This window comes from the organism of the source record quoted next, unplaced genomic scaffold (assembly GCF_019419815.1).
Source record: "Pyrus x bretschneideri cultivar Hongxiangsu unplaced genomic scaffold, Pyrus_bretschneideri_v1 Contig24, whole genome shotgun sequence".
In the NCBI taxonomy this organism is placed as follows: domain Eukaryota; kingdom Viridiplantae; phylum Streptophyta; class Magnoliopsida; order Rosales; family Rosaceae; genus Pyrus; species Pyrus x bretschneideri.
The window spans coordinates 999,317-1,021,771 of record NW_025999546.1 but is presented as its reverse complement, the minus strand read 5'-3'; the positions used below and the strand labels follow the sequence as shown (position 1 = coordinate 1,021,771).

At 36.3% G+C, this 22,455-nt stretch overlaps 4 long non-coding RNA genes and 1 pseudogene across 4 annotated transcripts; 3 read left to right on the top strand and 2 right to left on the bottom strand.

The window, feature by feature from the left end:
- The window catches only part of LOC103941759, a 41,890-nt pseudogene extending 22,141 nt beyond the window's left edge, over positions 1-19,749 (bottom strand).
- On the top strand, positions 5,488-6,464 carry LOC125478398. The gene is made up of 3 exons (XR_007259225.1): positions 5,488-5,586; positions 5,748-5,780; positions 6,254-6,464. It is a non-coding gene; the product is annotated as an uncharacterized LOC125478398 (long non-coding RNA).
- LOC125478391 lies at positions 13,362-13,898 on the top strand. The gene is made up of 3 exons (XR_007259215.1): positions 13,362-13,420; positions 13,525-13,620; positions 13,782-13,898. It is a non-coding gene; the product is annotated as an uncharacterized LOC125478391 (long non-coding RNA).
- On the bottom strand, positions 15,028-15,575 carry LOC125478399. The gene is made up of 2 exons (XR_007259226.1): positions 15,528-15,575; positions 15,028-15,418 (listed from the first exon to the last, which is right to left on the bottom strand). It is a non-coding gene; the product is annotated as an uncharacterized LOC125478399 (long non-coding RNA).
- A 2,165-nt stretch (positions 19,750-21,914) lies between the features above and the next one.
- Positions 21,915-22,455, top strand: LOC125478394. Its single transcript, XR_007259221.1, has 3 exons — positions 21,915-21,973; positions 22,080-22,175; positions 22,337-22,455. It is a non-coding gene; the product is annotated as an uncharacterized LOC125478394 (long non-coding RNA).

The window sequence follows — 22,455 nt, the reverse complement described above, 5'->3', positions numbered from 1 at the left end:
GTGTGTGCGACTTAGCTTATCACGAATCGCTTGAACAATATCTTCGATAAACTTTGACTCGTACCTAAGAATTTGCAAATAAAATGAAAGATGAATCAAACATGTCGTGCACTCGATATCAATCAATTATACGAAGTCGGATCATCATGGAATTCACAAGAGAAATTATACTAAGGTTCGATCAATAATTCTAAGATCATCCATGCAGCTACAGATCATGACAACTTAATTGACCTTAAATGAGATTGTTACTGGAGCAATTTGCCTGAAGTCATATGAACATTTATGTTGAGTAAATCAATATTTTGTGATTTTATTGGACAGGTCAACAACAACAACAAAGAGAAGACAAAAGAAGAAACTGAAAGTTACCCATAAGCTTGATTTTGTAAAACCTTCCCAGCTAGATCTGCAACCTCTGCAAGTGCCTTCCTCCATCTCTCCATCATGTCGGGGGGTTCAGTTTTTCGGTGTCTAGCAAATGCCTCGGCAACGCTTCCCGTCTGCTTCCTCACATGGGACGGATCAATATCGTAGAAGACCGGTATAATCACATGGTCCGAGCTAGTCCTCTTGTGGTCAACGATCTCGACAAGCTCGTTAAGGCACCATCTGGACGACGCGTAATCTTTCGAAAACACAATGACAGAAGTTCGGGACATTTGGATTGCTTGCTTCAGTCCTGACTTGATATCTTCTCCCGTCTCGAGTTCATCGTCGTCTCGAAATGTGCGATATCCTGCGCTTATCAAAGCTCTGTAGAGGTGGTCGGTAAACGTCTTGCGAGTGTCTTCACCTCTAAAGCTCAAGAACACGTCGTAATGATAACCCCGACGAGTGTTGGAATTGGAGGATGTTCCTTGAGTTTTTTCTCGCAAGAGCCATTGATGTGGATCGGTGTACAAACAAAAAACCTGGTCTTTGTTAGGTGCAATGCAAATGTCTGTGTGCAGGGGAGATATTTAATTAGGTCATTCTTATCTACTTCCAGGAAAATTAACAAACAATTATAAAATGGGTCATTCCCATGCATTGACCCAAAAAGTATTTGTTTAAGTCATGGTAGGCCACTAGTGATAGAGATGAAAAGAATAAGAAAAGATTACTTCCTGTTTTATATGTGATTTTCTAAATTACAATGATATTGATCGTTGCTCACCTTTTTGTGATAAAATGCACTTCTAGTTGCACAAAGATTTTTTGTGATAAAATACAACACATTTTGATCGTTGTTGTATACTCATTTCTCGTTTGATCGTTGCTCCATATTCATTTATCGTCCTTGAATTGTTGGAACCATTTCTACCAATCAACACACCAACTATTGTTTCCAATATCACCATCTCGAAGGTTTATATATTCAACTACATGATTGATTGTCCTAAAGATGATGAGGTAATTAGACAAAAATTAAACTTGATAGAACCGCATAATAATGTGGCACTTTTAATGTTCAGGTAGTTTCTTAAGGAAAGTTTAGAAAAACCTGAATTTAGGTACATGTATGGTCAAACTTAAGGTGGTTGATTGAATTGTTATGTAGTTATAGATTTGTCGTATAGTTACAAGATTTGGCAAGTTATGTCTACGTTCTCAGGATAAGAATATTGATTTCTCATTGTACGAAATACAATTTACAATGTAAGAAACAAGGGAAGTTGGGAGCATTTGCTATTTTCCGTTAGTAGACATAATGATGAAGACGACATTCCTTTTTTATTTTTTTGTTTTTATGCTTTTCCCTCTCTTCCTCTACTCTCCTACGCTTCCTTCCCCCTTTTCCTTCTTTTCTTCTTTTCCCTTCTCCTTTTCTCTATTCTCTGAAATTTCCTCTCATTTTCCTCCTTCCTTTTCTACTTTTCCCTTCTCCTTTTCTCCTTTTCTCTACCCTCTGGAGTTTCCTTCTCATTTTCCCCTCTCCTTTGACGTCATTATATTTGGGTTGAGATGTGGACCTGTTATTGATGGACAGACAACCAAGTCAATGCTTGTTTTGGTCAAGCAATTGGAAATATGTCTTTTGCTTAGGGAAGTGATGGTCACTAGTGGTAAGTGACGAGGGAATTGGATCATCTCCTGAGCTTGGGCTTAGGAGCCTTCTGAACAAAGGTTGTTGGATTCTGATCTAATGACTAAAAACAGGAACCCTCTAAAAGTTGTAATAATTATAGTTATTGGATCAAAATCTAACGGCCTTTGTGTGTTGGTCAAGAGGCTCCTGAGCCCAAGCTCAGGAGAGGATCCAATTCCAATGATGAGAGGGGGACCCCGTGCAATGTTTTTCTTGATTATTCATTATTTAAAAGTGGATGAATAATGATATTTTGTACTACAATCTAATAGTATTCATCTTTACTTGTAAGTGAGAGGTCTTAAGTTTGATTCTCGCCAAATGCGAATTTGAACCATATTATTGCTAGTCCATTGTGAGGCTTAGCCCATTCTGTTTCCTTAGTGTAACCGTGTAAACAATATCGTTTATTAAAAAAAAAAAAAAAAAAACAAAGAGTAGATGAATAATAGCAACTTGGTCTACTTTCATATTTCATTTCAACGTTGGGAAGGTCCAACTTGGTGTACCGTTACTTTTGTTGATTATTCGTTACTTTATTTTATGAGAGATTATTTCATAGAACCAAATTTTACTTTTAGAGGCGTCATTACTCAATCAATATTTGCCACGATTTCATAACATACTTTTAAAGACATATCTCCCCATCCGGTTGATAAGGATGGTGGAAATAAAGGATATGGCCATACATGACATCCTTGAAAGACACTTCCATTTTTTAAATGTCTTGTACAGATTATTGATAGGAGCATATTTAGGCGACTTACTTAGCTTGTTTTCGTGCATCTATGTTGTTAATTCATAGTTGTTTTAGTAGTTTAAGCCATTTTCGTGTGTTTTTAGGTTCATATGGCTAAGGAAGCAAAAAGATGCATTTTGGAGCATTTTGGAGCAAAATTGGGCTTGGAATGGATAGCATATGATTGGAGCCAAAGTGTTGGACGAATTTGAAGGCCTTGTATTCATTTTGGACATAAAACAAAGGGCCTAGCCCATTCTCTCTTAAACCAACCCCAAGGCCATGCATTTCCTTCCAATTCCAAAGCCCACAATCACTTCAAAAGCCATGCAAAGAACCATCCATTCCATCAAAAACAATCCATCAATTCACATGCAGAACCACCATTAACACACATGCACCCAAACAAAGCCAACCTAGCTAACCCTACATGCATTCTTTATGCAACTCTTCATCATTCCACCATTCATTCTTTATTCCACAAACAAGTCACATGCATTTCCACCTTCCTACTTCATCATTTCACCACCCCCTCTTTAACTCATTTCATTATTCATTCACTTTGCATTCATTCAATTCCACCCCACATGCACCCTTTATTCTTCATCATTGCAACCATGGCACATTTACACCAACAAAACAACTCCCATGCCATGGCCTACTCATATTCCCATTTCCTTTCCAACATCTCACATGCATTTCCACCTTCCTACTTCATCATTTCACCACATTTTCCCTTTTATTTCCACATGCAATTCTTCATCATTGCAACCACAAACACCTTAAACAAATAGCCATATACATCTCCACTCCTCCTATAAATACCCTTGCATTCATTCATTCAAAGATCATCTCATTCACAACACAACACAACACCACAAACACATCCACCTTCCTTAGCCGTGAGTCTCCCTTAGAATCCAAAAACCATCTTCCATTTCCACCACTCCTCATCCATTTCCATAATTTCCCAACACTTCCATCCCCCCAACCAACTATCCCTAGACCTTATGCTACAATAAAGAGGAAGATAAGAGGGCCTAAACGTTCATACAATTCAAGATTGAGTTGTTGGAATGTTTAGGCGTTTCTTTGATTTCAATGTTTAATTTCAATTCTCTTTGTTTTGTACGTATGAGGAAATAAACCCCCTTTAGCTAGGGGGTGATTCGAAACTATGTTTATGTTTGTAATATGATTTGATTACTTTTAATTACGTTTCATAAGTTGTGAATTCAATTTGTTTAACTGTTTAATTGATAACCTATTTATGTATGTTTATTAAGAATGAACGCTTAATTTTCATGCATGAATTTGACGCTAGAATATAAGTGAGTTTCACGTAATAGTTATGAACTTATATTCACAAGTAGTGGAGGTTGCTTATAAACAATCGTGTTAAACATATTCTTGGCATAAGTTTCATGCAATCATAGTAACGAATGCCTCGTCAACACTTATAGTTTTCATGATGCTTAATGATTCTTGCTTGTATCTCTATTATGCAATTCATGTAGGGAACTTGTGAGGAATGCTTTGGATTGTCGTATGCAATCATCCAATTCATTAACTTAAGGAAAACTTGACGGTTAATTTAAGCGGACCTAATTAACCCGGGGCGTTGAGAATTCATGGTTTATTGAAAAGCAATTAGACATCGTTTTGTATGCAAGTATAACATATGTGGAGATGAACCCCTTAGCTAGCTTCCCATCCATTCATTTCCGTCAAATCCATATTTACAATTTGTTTATTTCCAAGTTTCCATTTTTAGTTTAAAGTCGTCCAAATCCAATCCCCCTTTACTTTATTGTTCAATTTAGTTAGAAATCAATTTAGTTTGTGTTTTTAAAGCATTTTGAGTCTTTTGGTTTGTCTTAGTGTTTTAACGTTTAGTTTCACATTCTTTGAGTCTAGTTTAGTGTTTTATCTTGTTTTTACGCTTTTGAGTCAGTTTCCAAGGTTTTAGCAATCCCTCCTAATCCCCGGTCCAGAACGATCCCTACTTATACTTATACTACAATTGACAAAAAGAGGGTTTAATTTGTGTGCGTATAAATCTCGCATCAATTATATTTTATAATTAGGATAAATGAGAGCTTTACAAATTAAACAATGCACTGAATAATATAGTTGCAAAGTCCTCTGTCGTAAACTATATATGTTGATGAATGTCTAAGATAGAGTTCACTACAAGAAAATAAGTGGAAGTTTATCCAACACATTTGCAATTAAAAAGACAAATAACATGTATACAAATGATGTAGGATTTAACGAGGTAAAACCCATTACTGAGAAAATCTTTAGACTCTTAAGCTAGAACAAACACTAAGAGAAATGAGTATAGAAAGACTTACAAAACTCATCAACTAGACCCACATACTAGTAGACAAATTTTTCACTGTTATGTTCAACTTTTCATTAGTGTGTGCATTTCCACGCGGGTTACTTGGTCTAACTAAGGCCTGTCACGTTGTATCTTTCAGAAACAAATTGATAGACAAATGGTAGAGGAAGACGGAGGTGACCACAGGCGCTGATGATATTAAAAGCGAGCCGCATGCTTTTGATCAGGTCTGGTTCTATAATTGAACTTGTAAACATGCCTTTCCCTATGACTAACTTGTGCCATGCTTTGCCAGATATCACTAGGAATTCATTTTTCTTTTTCCAATTGCAGAATATTAGTGAATAAGTTGCTTCTTATATAAAAGACCCAAGCAGAATGGTTGGGCAGATGCAGATGTGGAAATTAGCAGTTGCTGTATTTGGCACTGTAAGACATTAACTCTGATATCTAAATTGAAAAAATGAAAATTTCAGAGTTCCCAAGGTCTCACGCGCATGCTCAGATACATTTGTGCTTCATATTTTTAACATCATAACATGATTGGTTTTTAACATTTAGTAATTTAAACACGAGTTATTGATGTCCAGGTTCCTGTGGGGGAGAACACTGCGAAGGGAAAGGTACTGATTGCATATAATTGGGGTTAACTATAATTCTATAGTAATCTGAGGACCCATTTATACATTCATTGGAATTAAATGTCCCATGGAATTTACAATTTTGCTATGTGCTATTTTAACTCCCAAATGAGGTACAAATTCATTGTTTGGGATGGATGATGTTTATTGTATAATTCTATACAAATTCCTGCTAACAATCACGACCTATTTGATCCTGAACTTCTATTGTTTATTGATTTTGATTTTGCACGATTTGATTATCCGCAGAGAACATTTTATTCTTTGAAAAAGTTGCATGCTAAGAAGAGGAAGATTGTTGACAGAAGAGCCTCTAAGAATCGCAACATAAGTTATCAATAGATTCTTTAGTTCCCTATGTGAAACTGCTGTGATTTTGTTTTGGAATACCTTGGAGCGTCTGTTGAGCAAGCTAGGCTAGATTGTTGAAGGCTTATTGCATTATGCTTTTGCAGGTACAATGTTTATGAGAAGATAGTAAATTTAATGGCTCCAGAGACCAATGCCGTTTCTCCTATGCTTGCTGACCTCAATAATTTGTTTGGGTTGAAGAAGCAGAAACCAGCTTTCGTAGTAAAGTAGCAATGCAGGGCTGAATCAGCTGTATAGTCCTTAGATCTCAAGCTAAGAAATTGTCTGCTCCTAATTTATTTGATATATTAGTCAATCTAATATCTCTTTAAGAAGCATGATTTTGTTGTAAATGACAATTAATGGAAAGTGTTATTGGCACTCCAAAAATAACACTCCTCACAAGTGTATCTTTCTTTCCAAATATAGAAAGTTTGGAGTGTAGAATGAGATTTTGGAGTGCCAATAACAATTCATTTACTTATTTGTAAATTTGACATTTATAAGCAGATAGGATGTTTTTGCTTTCCCCGGTGCCAAAATATTTTCCCCCAGTTCAACATTTTTCTTCCCCGGTGTCAATGTCCTTCCCTTGTATGTTTAGAATCATATATATATTTTTTTCCAATTATTTACTGCTAGTATACAACCATCTGTTTTTGTTCTCTGGTACGGGATTGTATGCAATTAGTGTCGGGGAAGAAAAATTCTTAAATATCGTTAATGTTGGATGTATTTTATGCTATATTTATGCAATATTTGATAACGTTGAACACATCTGAACTTCGATATTTTGAAGGCAGAAAACATCTTGAAAACAAGGAGGGAATCCAAAGATGTCTGTATCAAGTAAAATTACAAACTCATGGATGGCTTGTGGACTACTGTCGCTTCTTTTTCTGGGAGATGGAGGACCGAACTACTAGGGCAAGCGTGAAAAATAAGCCGGCAGCTGTGAGGAGCACCTTTCAGCCTCCGAGGCCACAATTGTTACTAGCATCCCTCGTCCTTCCAATTGTGAAATCAGGTTCATCCTCTTGCCCTTCTTCTTTGTTTGAAGAACATACAAATAACATAAAATTTATGTTTTTGAATTGAATACAAACGGACTTTGAAGTGTTTAGATGGAGTATAATTAATTGCAAATTTGCAATACAACATCACAGCATACTTGTGTCTTCTTCATCACTGTCCATGAAGAGGCTATTCAACCATCTTTACCCATGGTCATCGGCGTCTTCAACAAATTCTTTGAGGATACCAAGGAAGTATATTCCTGGTTCATGCTCCCACATGGACAAATCTCCACCGATGACATTTGGATAATTAGGATCTGATTTGGTGTTGTTTTGGGTACTTATCATCATATTATTCTGGTGCTCTTGCACAAGCTCGACACCAAACTCCTTGAGCTGAAACTCACCAGGTCTCATGAGTATTGAAACAAGCACTTCTTCTCCACATTGTAATGTTGTTTCACTCTCCATCCTCCAATGGCTCAACCATATCATATCTTTTCCCTCTTCTGGAATATCGTAGAAATATGGGCCATAGATCCACTTCAGACCCTTGCTCTTGTTACTTTGATTATCATTGGAGGTTTATCGTGGTCGTCATCATCATCATCATCATTATAATTAGAATTCTCCTCGTTTCCATAGGTAGCAAAGATGTTCAAGCCTCAGATTTTGTGACTAGGAGGGAGTAAAGGGACAATAAAGGATATGGAGGACTTGGTACTTTAATAGCTGAACCGGCCTAAAATCTCATTCCCAACAAAAAAATATGTCATTCAGAAAGGCCTCTAGTTGGAGTCCCTCAAACGATTGATATGCTACTTTTTTCAATGATATGCAATTGGATACATCCATCTTTTCGTGTACTCTTGGCAACCCCACAAGCAATTTGAGCTTCTTACAATTACGAAAAGAGAGTTTATCGAGCCTCCTCAAACCTTTGATGAAACCTAGCAGACTGCAAATTGGATTCTCATCTAACTTTAATCTTCGCAACGAGGATAGACTACCTAAATCCCTACAAAAGGCATCATCAGAAATATTGCACCTACTGAGATACAACTTAACTAAAGAGCATGGAAAAGAACTCAAGACAGTTGAACTTCTTTCTGGCCATAATTCACTTAATGGAATTCCATTTGTTTCAAGAACTTTTAGAGACTCCATCTTCTTCATCGTCTCCACTGGAAACTCGTCATGATTTGAGCAACCAGATAAAATAAGTGTTTCAAGTGATTTAAGCAAGCACATGTTCTTCGGAAGCATCCTAAGATTCTAGCAATCCTTCATATTCAGGTACACGAGTCTTAAGCTACTGTATTGCATTTCAAGAACAATTAGACACCCCAAAGGAAACTCAATAGGTATAGTATCCAAAGGAAATTGAAGCCAACACAACCATCTTAATCCTGTAGGCAAATCTGTATAACATCCATCCAGTTGTACATGAATAAGATGTAGTAGTTGTAATATGCACATCCTTTCAAATGCATTGGTTTCCAAGACTATCTCATTTGTGTTTATTGGACTGTTTGCAGGATGCATACGCATATTAAGGACAAGACCTTGGATGGTTTTTGTACCCTAAAGGAAAAAATGGAAACGTTACTATGGATAATTTTCACAACAAGAAATACATATATAGACATAAAAGGCATGCTTCTTACATTCTTTTCCCTCAGTTCTTTGAAAGAATCCTTTTGGCGCCATAATCTACTACGTTTTCCAGGCTCTTCTGATTTGTGACGAACAATTTCTCTTCCATGTCACGGATCATGTCATGCATTTGCACGTTGTTGCATCCATCAATTGTCACCAAGCATCTATCAATGAGATTCTGAATGCCAACAATTGTATAGAAATCACATCCATCGAGTATTCTAACAATGTGGCTTTTGTTCATTCCTATTAGGAAACAAGCAATGTGGTCATGGTCATCTTGTAAACTATCATAGCTCATTCTTAGTTTATTCATGATTTCACCATTAGGGACAACTTTTAGCTTCTCCAATGTACTTTCCCATACATCTATACTTTCCCATGATAAAGAAGAACCAAAAACTTTTAGAGCTAATGGAAGTCCGTCGCAGTAGTGTACAACATTTTTTGAATATTCCATGTAACCTCTAAGGGGATGGTCTTGGCGAAAAGGATGCCAACTGAAAAGCTCTAATGACTCATCGTAATACAAAGTTCCAACTTTGTGCACCTTTATAACTTGATATGCTTTTAGCAACCTTTCACGCTTGGTTGTTATAAGCATTTTACTTCCAAGATAAAACTGATCTTTCATCTTTAGTACTGCATCTAATTGGTCCATATGGTTCGCATCATCAAGAACGAGAACTCTTCTAGAGCTTATGATTCTTTCAATCTTACTTAGTCCCTCACCAACACCATGTATTTTCACTTCTCTGTCGTTCGAAAGATCATAAAGAAGTTGCATTTGTATTTGAACTAAGCCATTTAGTCAATCTACTATTTCATTGATATTTTCATTGAAACTACTTCCTTCAAAGCTTCTAAAGTTTGAATTATAAACATGTTTTGCAATTGTTGTCTTCCCCATTCGAGACATCCCATAAACAACAAGTATACCAACATCAGTTGATCCATCTTGTAACCATAAATTGATACCTTTGACTTGAGAATGGATTCCAATCAATTTTGGTTCAACACTCAATGGCTTGCGACTTAACTTGCCTTCAATCACTTTAACAATTTTTTCCATAAACCTTGACTCGTACCTAAGAATTTGCAAACAAAATGAAAGATAAATCAAACATGTCATGTGTAATAAACCATCTTAAAGTGACTAGTTATTTTTCTTCAATTGGAAATTGGTAGATGTTTTCTCTCTAGTGTTTGATATGGTAGTTTTGCTAAATTTGTTTCTTTTGGGTTGTAAATTTTTCTGCATGATGTGGTTGTTGAATATTTTTGAAGTTTCACATTATCGTATGTTAAGAAAAAAAACAAGTTTATGCAGTGTAATATTACTATTGGAGTTCTAATCAAGTACTTTTGTAGGTATAACATGAGTTAAATTAGAATTAATACAAATGAATGTCTTGGTGATTTTAGTATTTCTTTGCATAACAGTATTTGTATTTTTTCTTTAATACAAATAAATGTCTTGGTGATTTTAGATTTTTTCTTTTTTCTTTTGTAAGGATGATTTATGAATAATGAATTAAAATATAGACGATTTAGATCTTTAGAAAAAATTATGGAGTGCGTTGTATAAATTGGGCGTCAAAAATGAGTGTTATCCGATCAAAACGTTTCACATTTTAGTATTTATTTGGATAATAGTATTTGTATATTTTCTTTAATACAAATGAATGTCTTGGTGATTTTAGATTTTTTTATAAGGATGATTTATGAATAATGAATTAAAATATAGACGATTTAGATCTTTAGAAAAAGTTATGGAGTGTGTTGTATAAATTGTGCGTCAAAAAATGGGTGTTATCCGGTCGAAACCGTTCACATTTTAATATATTAATACTAACTGTTTAGCGTTTGAGCTCTTATATATACAAATGAGCAGTGGATTGCCTTATTGGATGATGTCTTTCTCTTCTTTAACTCACTGCTTCTAGAGCTCAAACTTTCTACACTCGCTATAATTTAGAGTAAATTATCATATTGTTTGTTAAAAAAAAAAAAATCATATTGTTTGTTCCCAAAAAGAAAACAAGGAAATACAAAATATTCATAGTTTAAGTTGGTTACAAAGGTATTATTATCAATTCATTACGCAAGATTAAACAATTTCTATATACGAGATTGCAACGACTTTTTAACATCTCCCTTAAATTTATAATGCTAGTTGAAACTTGAAAACTACTTGGTTATGGATTCAAACTGCAGACGAATGCCATGACAATCTGGAAAACCAAATGATCGATATCTTGTTTAGCAGACTAAGTTTTAGCTAAGTTGACTAGAGCAATGTACTCCTCTCGCGGCACCCAAGTTCGAAATGGTTAGAGCGGCCTACTTTCCCAACTGCATCTTAAGTTCAAAACCCCCTCATTATACAATCTAAAGTTGAGGAATAATTTGACTGTAGCTTAGCTACAGTTAAATTGTTGCCCCTTGATTTTGCTTTATTTACATAATGCTACCACCATATCTGTGTTGGGTTGGGGTTTGGGCTCCCTTTTTCTCTTCATCAGCCTTCTGTTGGTTTTCGGTAAGAAGCCCGGCCCTCAGTCAGGCTCTCAATGATTTAATTACAGTTCTACCCATCGAAGATTACAATCCGATGGTGGGGATGATGTCTTAGGAAGGGCAATTTTGTCCTCTCGGTTTTCAGCGAATTAGTGGGTAGCTGGTAGGTTTGCATTTGTTGTCATTCAATGAGGGTTTAGGGGATGGAGGCCAAGAGAGAGAGAGAGAGAGATAGAGAGAGATGGAAAGAGAGCGAGGGGGGAGGGGAAGGGGTCTCAGCGATTTGCTGCAGGTGGATTTCACAAGTGGGAGAGTGGGACTGGTCCGAGAAAACCATATGGGTTGTTAGGATTTCAGGGAGAGGGGTAAGGGTCATGAACAGAGGCAACTTAGGGTGGTGTGTGCTGGATCTTGCGCTGCATGTGTGGATTTCCAAAGATAAGTTCCTTTTTTTAATTGGATTCTTTACTGTTAGCTTGGATTTTTAATTTTTTAGTACGTTAGATCAGGTTTTGGGGGATTCATCCCTCTATTTACTCCCTTATTTGTTCCATTTTCTCTCATTTTGGGGATTCATCCCTTTTTTTTTTCATGTTTTTTTTTTTATCCACTTTTGCCTTTTTTAGTACGTTAGGTCAGTTTTTATCCACTTCCGCTTTTTTTCCCCTTCAATGGTTTCAGTCAAAGGGAGTTTTAATGAAAAACCCACGATACTGTTCATTTAAAAAAAAACCACATTTTTACACTAAAAAGTCAATCATGATACTATTCACTTTACTCTTTATTTTGTCCTTATCGTTAAAACTCAAGTTTTCAAGCCCTTTTCATTAGTTTTCCTTTCAATTAATTATTGTTTTAGTATAACTATTGCCTATATGTTTCGGATGAGGTATATTTCTTACCTTTTCTTTCTTTTTTACCGATACCGAAGCCGTTCCGCTTGTCCATCTTTCGAGGAGGGACTTCGCTTCACTCTCCTTGAAGAAACCAAGTTTGCGGTTACGTGTATGATAACCTAGAAGTATCAGCTTCTGAGGGTGTGATTCATTGCATGTGGTAAGTACTACGTGTTTTACGGACTTATGCTTTTTGTGCCAATCTTTTATTGTTGTTGTTGTTGGTGTAAGTATTTATGTTAAGTACTAGCATACATAGTGTTATTGCAAATTGTTCTATTCGATAGAAATATAGACATCCAGGATGGAAGGATCACATATTTGGACCTTATTCTTGGAAGATGATTGCATTATTAAATAAACTGCATATAATTTGGGTTGGGTTGGGTTGGGTTAGAAGATATGGCTACAAGAGGAATGGTTGGGCAGAATATTAGTGAACAAGTTGGTTCTTATATAAAACAAGTTGGGCAGACTATTACTCAGATCATAATTTGGATATTCTGAAAAGAAGAATCATATTCTACTATCTAGATATGCTCTTGTTATATTGAATCCTATCTATAAAACTGAAATATTGTTGAACATTATTGTTCATACCATTTGGAGCGGCAAAAAGAACTTTGGAATTTTGTTGTTTAATTGTTTAAAATTCTTGTAAATGGTGGATTCAAGTACCTTACTATTATTGCTGTATTTCAATACCTTAGCGTCTAACTTTTGTTATATTTCAATACATAGTTCTTATCAGTTAATACATCAGGCTATTATGTTATTAAGTTTGTCTCAACTGTTCAATATGAAATATACCAAACGATAGTTTTCTGACCTTTAAATTCCATTAGGTACTAAATTAAATTAGTTTGTTATCTAAAGGGGCCGGTAGAGAACCATGAAATTCATTTGTACATTATACTTTTAAAAATCTATGTTGCTGTATGTTTACTTTAAGTATACTCTCGGGTAGTTCTGTATAACTTCTCTTGCATGAATTTTAGGAATTTATTCTACTATGTTCAACTTTTCATTAGTGTGTGCATTTCCCCGCAGGTTACTTGGTCTAACTAAGGCCTGTCACGTTGTATCTTTCAGAAACAAATTGATAGACAAATGGTAGAGGAAGACGGAGGTGACCACAGGCGCTGATGATATTAAAAGCGAGCCGCATGCTTTTGATCAGGTCTGGTTCTATAATTGAACTTGTAAACATGCCTTTCCCTATGACTAACTTGTGCCATGCTTTGCCATATATCACAGGAATTCATTTTCTTTTTCCAATTGCAGAATATTAGTGAACAAGTTGCTTCTTATATAAAAGACCCAAGCAGAATGGTTGGGCAGATGCAGATGTGGAAATTAGCAGTTGCTGTATTTGGCACTGTAAGACATTAACTCTGATATCTAAATTGAAAAAATGAAAATTTCAGAGTTCCCAAGGTCTCACGCGCATGCTCAGATACATTTGTGCTTCATATTTTTAACATCATAACATGATTGGTTTTTAACATTTAGTAATTTAAACACGAGTTATTGATGTGCAGGTTCCTGTGGGGGAGAACACTGCAAAGGGAAAGGTACTGATTGCATATAATTGTGGTTAACTATAATTCTATACTAATCTGAGGACCCATTTATAAATTCATTGGAATTAAATGTCCCACAGAATTTACAATTTTGCCATGTGCCATTTTAACTCCCAAATGAGGTACAAATTCATTGTTTGGGATGGATGCTGTTTATAATTAATTTGATACGACGTTTAAGCAAATTTTGGGTTGTTTGTGGTGTTTGCTTCAATTTTCTTTTGGATGGCCACGATGTGACTTGACGAATTTGTGCCTTTTATTGCAACCAGTGTGCGAGGGTTGTGGTTGTTTCAGTACACTTCATTCGCCATTAACTTTAATCCTATCTTTTATTTACAAATTTGATTTGTTTGCCACTTCGATGTGGGTTCCGCTTTAATTACCTTGTTGATGTGTTATAAAAAGTTATATTTCTATTTGTACAAATTGAGTAATTTTATTCTTTCACTTTGATAGGTGACACAATCTGATGCTGATGCACAAGCTGATGGTGACCCGAACTTTTGGATGACTCTGAGTTATACCAGACATTACTGAAATAATTTTTTGAGACAATTGACCCATCATCTTCTGGTAAAACTATCAGGGCATCTCATACTTCATACATGAATGATTGCATTTGAATGTGATATACTAATACTGTTTACCCAATGTATAATATTTCATGTAGTTCAAAACACATGCAATCAGATTGCATTTAAAAAGTGTGGCTTTTGAAATTCTTAATGATTTTATCCTCCCGTGTGATGCCCGGTATCCTCGTTAATGATTTTCAAACAATTTGGACTCATTAGGGAAGTTTCATTCAAACAATCTGAACTTCTATTGAAGTCAATGACACTGCATTGTCTCAGCAGCTTGTAGTGGGCTTGGAACCTCATCAATCCTGAACTTCTATTGTTTTTTTATTCTAATTTTGCACTATTTGATTATCTGCCTCAGAGACGGATGTTCTTCCTAATGCTTCCTGACCCTAATAATTCAGGTTGAAGAAGCAGAAACCAGCTCCGTAGTGTAGTAGCGATGCAATTGTCTGCTGTTTTTTATTTGATATATTATTCAATCTTGTATCTGTTATACTTATTTACATAATTTTTCAATGGGAGTTGAGTCTTTAAGAAGCATGATTTTGTTGTAAATGACAATTAAGATCTGTAACTTTGACATTTATAAGCAAAAAGGATGTTTTTGCTTTCCACAGTGCCGAAATAGCATCGCTAATGCTGGATGTATTTCAGTATTTGATGATGTTGAACACATTTGAGCTATGCAATATTTGATGATGTTGAACATATTTGAACTTCGATATCTAATTGCTAGGGTTTTTATATCTCAAGCGGTTAAGCGCTTAGCTGTGAACCCGAAGTTTGAAGGCAGAAAACATCTTAAAAACAAGGAGGGAATCCAAAGATGTCTGTATGAAGTAAAATTACAAACTCATGGATGGCTTGTGGACTACTGTCGCTTCTTTTTCTAGGAGATGGAGGACCGAACTACTAGGGCAAGCGTGAAAAATAAGCCGAAAGCTGTGAGGAGCACCTTCCAGCCTTCGAGGCCGCAATTGTTACTGGCATCCTCTTGCCCTTCTTTGTCTGAAAAACATACAAATAACATAAAATTTATGTTTTTGAATTGAATACAGACGAACTTGGAAGTGTTTGGATGTAGTATAATTCATTGCAATACAACGACGTAGCATACCTGTGTCTTCTTCATCAGTGTCCATGATGAGGCGTTCTAAAATTCCCCCGCCCATATTTCATAGCACTTTCAACATCTTCATCAGTATAACCAAGGAAGTATATTCCTGGTATATGCTCATGCATGGACAAATCTCCATTGATGACATATGGATAATTAGGATCTGATTCGGTGTGGTGTTGGGTACTTATCATCATATTATTCTGGTGTTCTTGCACAAGCTCGACACCAAACTCCTTTATTTGAATCAACTCATCTGGCTCGGCCAGTACAGAAACCACCACTTGATCTCCACATTGTAATATTGTTTTGTTCTCCATCTTCCAATGGCTCAACCATATCATATCTTCTCCCTCTCCTGGAATTCCATAGAACTCTGGGCGATAGATCCACTTCAGACCCTTGCTCTTGTTACTCACTTTAGTCAGTAGTGTTGGATCAAAAGGATTCCAATTATCAACATAATTCCCCTTGTTTGCATAGGTAGCAAAGATGTTCAAGCCTCGAATTCTGTGACTAGCAAGTAGTAAAGGGACTATAAAAGACATGGAGGACTTGGTACTTTTATAACTGAACCGGCCTGGAACCTCATTCCCAGCAAAAAATGTGCTGAATATACCATATTGATACAGTCCCTATGTATTTGCCATAATCATCACAACATTACTCAGTCATTTCTTTCCCATTATATATTTAAGACTTAAGAGAGAGAGAAAGAGAGGCGCACCTGGACGGGGACCTTTTTTAGAACCCTATCTGTGAATGGATGACGCATTCGAACAGCAGGCATGGATTCCAAGTTGCACAAGCCCAAAAGTTTGATTATTTCCACATCAACTCTATCAATAGGCTCAATCTTGTATTTATGCTCCCACTCAACTAGATTGTAGTTGTCATGCACCATGTACATTCCAGACCGTCGCTCAGGGGGAAGATATTTTATTTTTCTTAATGATATGCATCCGGCTATAATTGTCGTTTGGTGTACTTTCGGCAACCCTACAAGCGATTCGAGCCTATTACAATCCTCGAAAGATAGATGATCGAGCCTTCTCAAACCTTGGATGAAAACTGGCAGATTGCAAATTGGATTCCCATCTAAATGTAGGCTTCGCAAGTAGGATAGATTACTTAAATCCGTAGGAAAGACATCATCAGAAAGATTGCACCCCTTCAGACTCAACTCTACTAAAGAGCATGGAAAAGAACTCAAGATAGTTGAACTTCTTTCTGGCCTTAATGGAATTCCATCTGTTGCAAGAACCCCTAGAGACTCCATCTCCTTCATCATCTCCACTGGAAACTCACCAAGATTTGAGCAACCAGATAAAATGAGTGTTTCAAGTGATTTAAGCATGCACATGTTCTTTGGAAGCATCCTAAGATTCTTGCAATCCGTCATATTCAAGTACACGAGTCTCTCCAGGTTTCCAATGGATTCATGAACATCAATCAAGCTGGTGCAATCCACAAGAATCAATTCCTCTAGTTTGGGGCAAAGTGAGAAGTCAATGATTTCAGTAAGGCCATAGGAATGGCTGACGTCAAGGATCTTCAACGAAGGAAGAAACTGGAAACAAATAAAAATAAACAAACAAAAAAAGAACGAGGAGTTGATTCCAACATATGAAATTAATTAAAGAATTAAAACCTAAAGAAAGAAGGAAAATAGAATGAAAAGCGTAGGGTAACATACGTTTGCTCTTTTGCAGAGTTGTCTCAAGTTGCTATATTGCATTTCAAGAACTACCAATTTCTCCAAAGAAAAATCAACAGGAATTGAATCCAAAGGAAATTCGAGCCAGCACAACCATCTTAACCTTGTCGGAAGTTTTGCATAACATCCGTCCAGTCGTACATGTCTAAGGCAGAGCAGTTTCAGTTTCTGCATCCTTGCACATGAATTGGTTTCCAAGACATTCTCGTTTGAGTTGATAGGGCTGTTTGTAAGCAGTTCATGCATGTCCAACATAAGACCTTCAATTGCTTGCGTACCCTATAAAAGAAATCGGAAAAACAATTGGTTAATTAGCACAAGAGAAAAAGAAACACACACACACACACATACAATGAACATTTCTTACATTCTTTTCTCTCAATACTTCGAAAGAATCCTTAGAGCGCCACAATCTACTACGATTCTCAGGCTCATATGATTCTCGGCGAACAATTTCTCGTCCCATGTCACGAATCATGTCATGCATAGACAACTTGTTGTCCCTATCAATTGTCACCAAGCACCTATCTCTGAGATTTTGAATGCCACAAATTGTCTTGAAATCACATTCATCTAGTATTCTGACAATGTAATCTTCATCCTTTCCAATAAAGAAACAAGCAATATGGAGGAATAATTTTTGGTCATGGTCATCTTGTAAAGAGTCGTAGCTTATTCTCAATTTATTCATGATTTCACCATTTGGAATAACTTTTAACTTCTCCAATGTACTTTTCCATACACGCTTAGGTTCCCCGAAAAGAGAAGAACCCAAAACTTTGAGAGCTAATGGAAGTCTTCCGCCGTGTTGTACGACTTCCTCAGAATATTTCTCATAACCTTCAAGGGGATGATCCTGGCCAAAAGCATGCTGGCTTAAGAGCTCCAATGATTCATCGAAACCCAAAGGTCCAACTTCATGCACCGCAATACCTTCATGTGCCTTTAGCAACCTTTTACGCCTAGTTGTTATGATTATTTTACTTCCAGGATAAAACTGATCTTTCATTCTCAGTACTGCATCAAATTGGTCCATATGGTCCACATCATCAAGAACAAGAAGAACTCTTCTCAAGCTTATGGCTCTTCCAATATTAATTATTCCCTCACTAACATTGTGTATTTTCTCTTTTTTCCCATTTAAAATATCACAAAGAATTTGCTTTTGTATTTGAACTAAGCCGTCTGGATGACTTGCAGTTTCTCTGATACTTTCAAATAGCTGCTTCTTTCAAAACTTTCAAAGTTTGAATTGTAAACACATTTTGCAATGGTTGTCTTCCCTATTCCAGGCAGCCCATAAAAAACAAGTATACCAACATCATGTGATGGATTTTGTAACCATAAATTGATGTTTTCGACTCGAGAATGGATTCCAACCAGTTTTGGTTCAACGCTCAAGTGTGTGCGACTTAGCTTATCACGAATCGCTTGAACAATATCTTCGATAAACTTTGACTCGTACCTAAGAATTTGCAAATAAAATGAAAGATGAATCAAACATGTCGTGCACCCGATATCAATCAATTATACGAAGTCGGATCATCATGGAATTCACAAGAGAATTATACTAAGGTTCGATAAATAATTCTTAACAGCTATTCCATGCAGCTACATGGTACAGATCATGACAACTTAATTGACCTTAAATGGGATTGTTACTGGAGCAATTTGCCTGAAGTCATATGAACATTTGTGTTGAGTAAATCAATATTTTGTGATTTTATTGGACAGGTCAACAACAACAACAACAAAGAGAAGACAAAAGAAGAAACTGAAAGTTACCCATAAGCTTGATTTTGTAAAACCTTCCCAGCTAGATCTGCAACCTCTGCAAGTGCCTTCCTCCATCTCTCCATCATGTCGGGGGGTTCAGTTTTCCGGTGTCTAGCAAATGCCTCGGCAACGCTTCCCGTCTGCTTCCTCACATGGGACGGATCAATATCGTAGAAGACCGGTATAATCACATGGTCCGAGCTAGTCCTCTTGTGGTCAACGATCTCGACAAGCTCGTTAAGGCACCATCTGGACGACGCGTAATCTTTCGAAAACACAATGACAGAAGTTCGGGACATTTGGATTGCTTGCTTCAGTCCTGACTTGATATCTTCTCCCGTCTCGAGTTCATCGTCGTCTCGAAATGTGCGATATCCTGCGCTTATCAAAGCTCTGTAGAGGTGGTCGGTAAACGTCTTGCGAGTGTCTTCACCTCTAAAGCTCAAGAACACGTCGTAATGATAACCCCGACGAGTGTTGGAATTGGAGGATGTTCCTTGAGTTTTTCTCGCAAGAGCCATTGATGTGGATCGGTGTACAAACAAAAAACCTGGTCTTTGTTAGGTGCAATGCAAATGTCTGTGTGCAGGGGAGATATTTAATTAGGTCATTCTTATCTACTTCCAGGAAAATTAACAAACAATTATAAAATGGGTCATTCCCATGCATTGACCCAAAAAGTATTTGTTTAAGTCATGGTAGGCCACTAGTGATAGAGATGAAAAGAATAAGAAAAGATTACTTCCTGTTTTATATGTGATTTTCTAAATTACAATGATATTGATCGTTGCTCACCTTTTTGTGATAAAATGCACTTCTAGTTGCACAAAGATTTTTTGTGATAAAATACAACACATTTTGATCGTTGTTGTATACTCATTTCTCGTTTGATCGTTGCTCCATATTCATTTATCGTCCTTGAATTGTTGGAACCATTTCTACCAATCAACACACCAACTATTGTTTCCAATATCACCATCTCGAAGGTTTATATATTCAACTACATGATTGATTGTCTTAAAGATGATGAGGTAATTAGACAAAAATTAAAACTTGATAGAACCGCATAATAATGTGGCACTTTTAATGTTCAGGTAGTTTCTTAAGGAAAGTTTAGAAAAACCTGAATTTAGGTACATGTATGGTCAAACTTAAGGTGGTTGATTGAATTGTTATGTAGTTATAGATTTGTCGTATAGTTACAAGATTTGGCAAGTTATGTCTACGTTCTCAGGATAAGAATATTGATTTCTCATTGTACGAAATACAATTTACAATGTAAGAAACAAGGGAAGTTGGGAGCATTTTGCTATTTTCCGTTAGTAGACATAATGATGAAGACGACATTCCTTTTTTATTTTTTTGTTTTTATGCTTTTCCCTCTCTTCCTCTACTCTCCTACGCTTCCTTCCCCCTTTTCCTTCTTTTCTTCTTTTCCCTTCTCCTTTTCTCTATTCTCTGAAATTTCCTCTCATTTTCCTCCTTCCTTTTCTACTTTTCCCTTCTCCTTTTCTCCTTTTCTCTACCCTCTGGAGTTTCCTTCTCATTTTCCCCTCTCCTTTGACGTCATTATATTTGGGTTGAGATGTGGACCTGTTATTGATGGACAGACAACCAAGTCAATGCTTGTTTTGGTCAAGCAATTGGAAATATGTCTTTTGCTTAGGGAAGTGATGGTCACTAGTGGTAAGTGACGAGGGAATTGGATCATCTCCTGAGCTTGGGCTTAGGAGCCTTCTGAACAAAGGTTGTTGGATTCTGATCTAATGACTAAAAACAGGAACCCTCTAAAAGTTGTAATAATTATAGTTATTGGATCAAAATCTAACGGCCTTTGTGTGTTGGTCAAGAGGCTCCTGAGCCCAAGCTCAGGAGAGGATCCAATTCCAATGATGAGAGGGGGACCCCGTGCAATGTTTTTCTTGATTATTCATTATTTAAAAGTGGATGAATAATGATATTTTGTACTACAATCTAATAGTATTCATCTTTACTTGTAAGTGAGAGGTCTTAAGTTTGATTCTCGCCAAATGCGAATTTGAACCATATTATTGCTAGTCTATTGTGAGGCTTAGCCCATTCTGTTTCCTTAGTGTAACCGTGTAAACAATATCGTTTATTAAAAAAAAAAAAAAAACAAAGAGTAGATGAATAATAGCAACTTGGTCTACTTTCATATTTCATTTCAACGTTGGGAAGGTCCAACTTGGTGTACCGTTACTTTTGTTGATTATTCGTTACTTTATTTTATGAGAGATTATTTCATAGAACCAAATTTTACTTTTAGAGGCGTCATTACTCAATCAATATTTGCCACGATTTCATAACATACTTTTAAAGACATATCTCCCCATCCGGTTGATAAGGATGGTGGAAATAAAGGATATGGCCATACATGACATCCAAACTGTTGAAAGACACTTCCATTTTTTAAATGTCTTGTACAGATTATATTTTATAATTAGGATAAATGAGAGCTTTACAAATTAAACAATGCACTGAATAATATAGTTGCAAAGTCCTCTGTCGTAAACTCTATATGTTGATGAATGTCTAAGATAGAGTTCACTACAAGAAAATAAGTGGAAGTTTATCCAACACATTTGCAATTAAAAAAGACAAATAACATGTATACACATGATGTAGGATTTAACGAGGTAAAACCCATCACCGAGAAAATCTTTAGACTCTTAAGCTAGAACAAACACTAAGAGAAATGACCATAGAAAGACTTACAAAACTCATCAACTAGACCCACATACTAGTAGACAATTTTTTCACTGCTATGTTCAACTTTTCATTAGTGTGTGCATTTCCCCGCAGGTTACTTGGTCTAACTAAGGCCTGTCACGTTGTATCTTTCAGAAACAAATTGATAGACAAATGGTAGAGGAAGACGGAGGTGACCACTGGCGCTGATGATATTAAAAGCGAGCCGCATGCTTTTGATCAGGTCTGGTTCTATAATTGAACTTGTAAACATGCCTTTCCCTATGACTAACTTGTGCCATGCTTTGCCAGATATCACTAGGAATTCATTTTTCTTTTTCCAATTGCAGAATATTAGTGAACAAGTTGCTTCTTATATAAAAGACCCAAGCAGAATGGTTGGGCAGATGCAGATGTGGAAATTAGCAGTTGCTGTATTTGGCACTGTAAGACATTAACTCTGATATCTAAATTGAAAAAATGAAAATTTCAGAGTTCCCAAGGTCTCACGCGCATGCTCAGATACATTTGTGCTTCATATTTTTAACATCATAACATGATTGGTTTTTAACATTTAGTAATTTAAACACGAGTTATTGATGTGCAGGTTCCTGTGGGGGAGAACACTGCGAAGGGAAAGGTACTGATTGCATATAATTGGGGTTAACTATAATTCTATACTAATCTGAGGACCCATTTATACATTCATTGGAATTAAATGTCCCA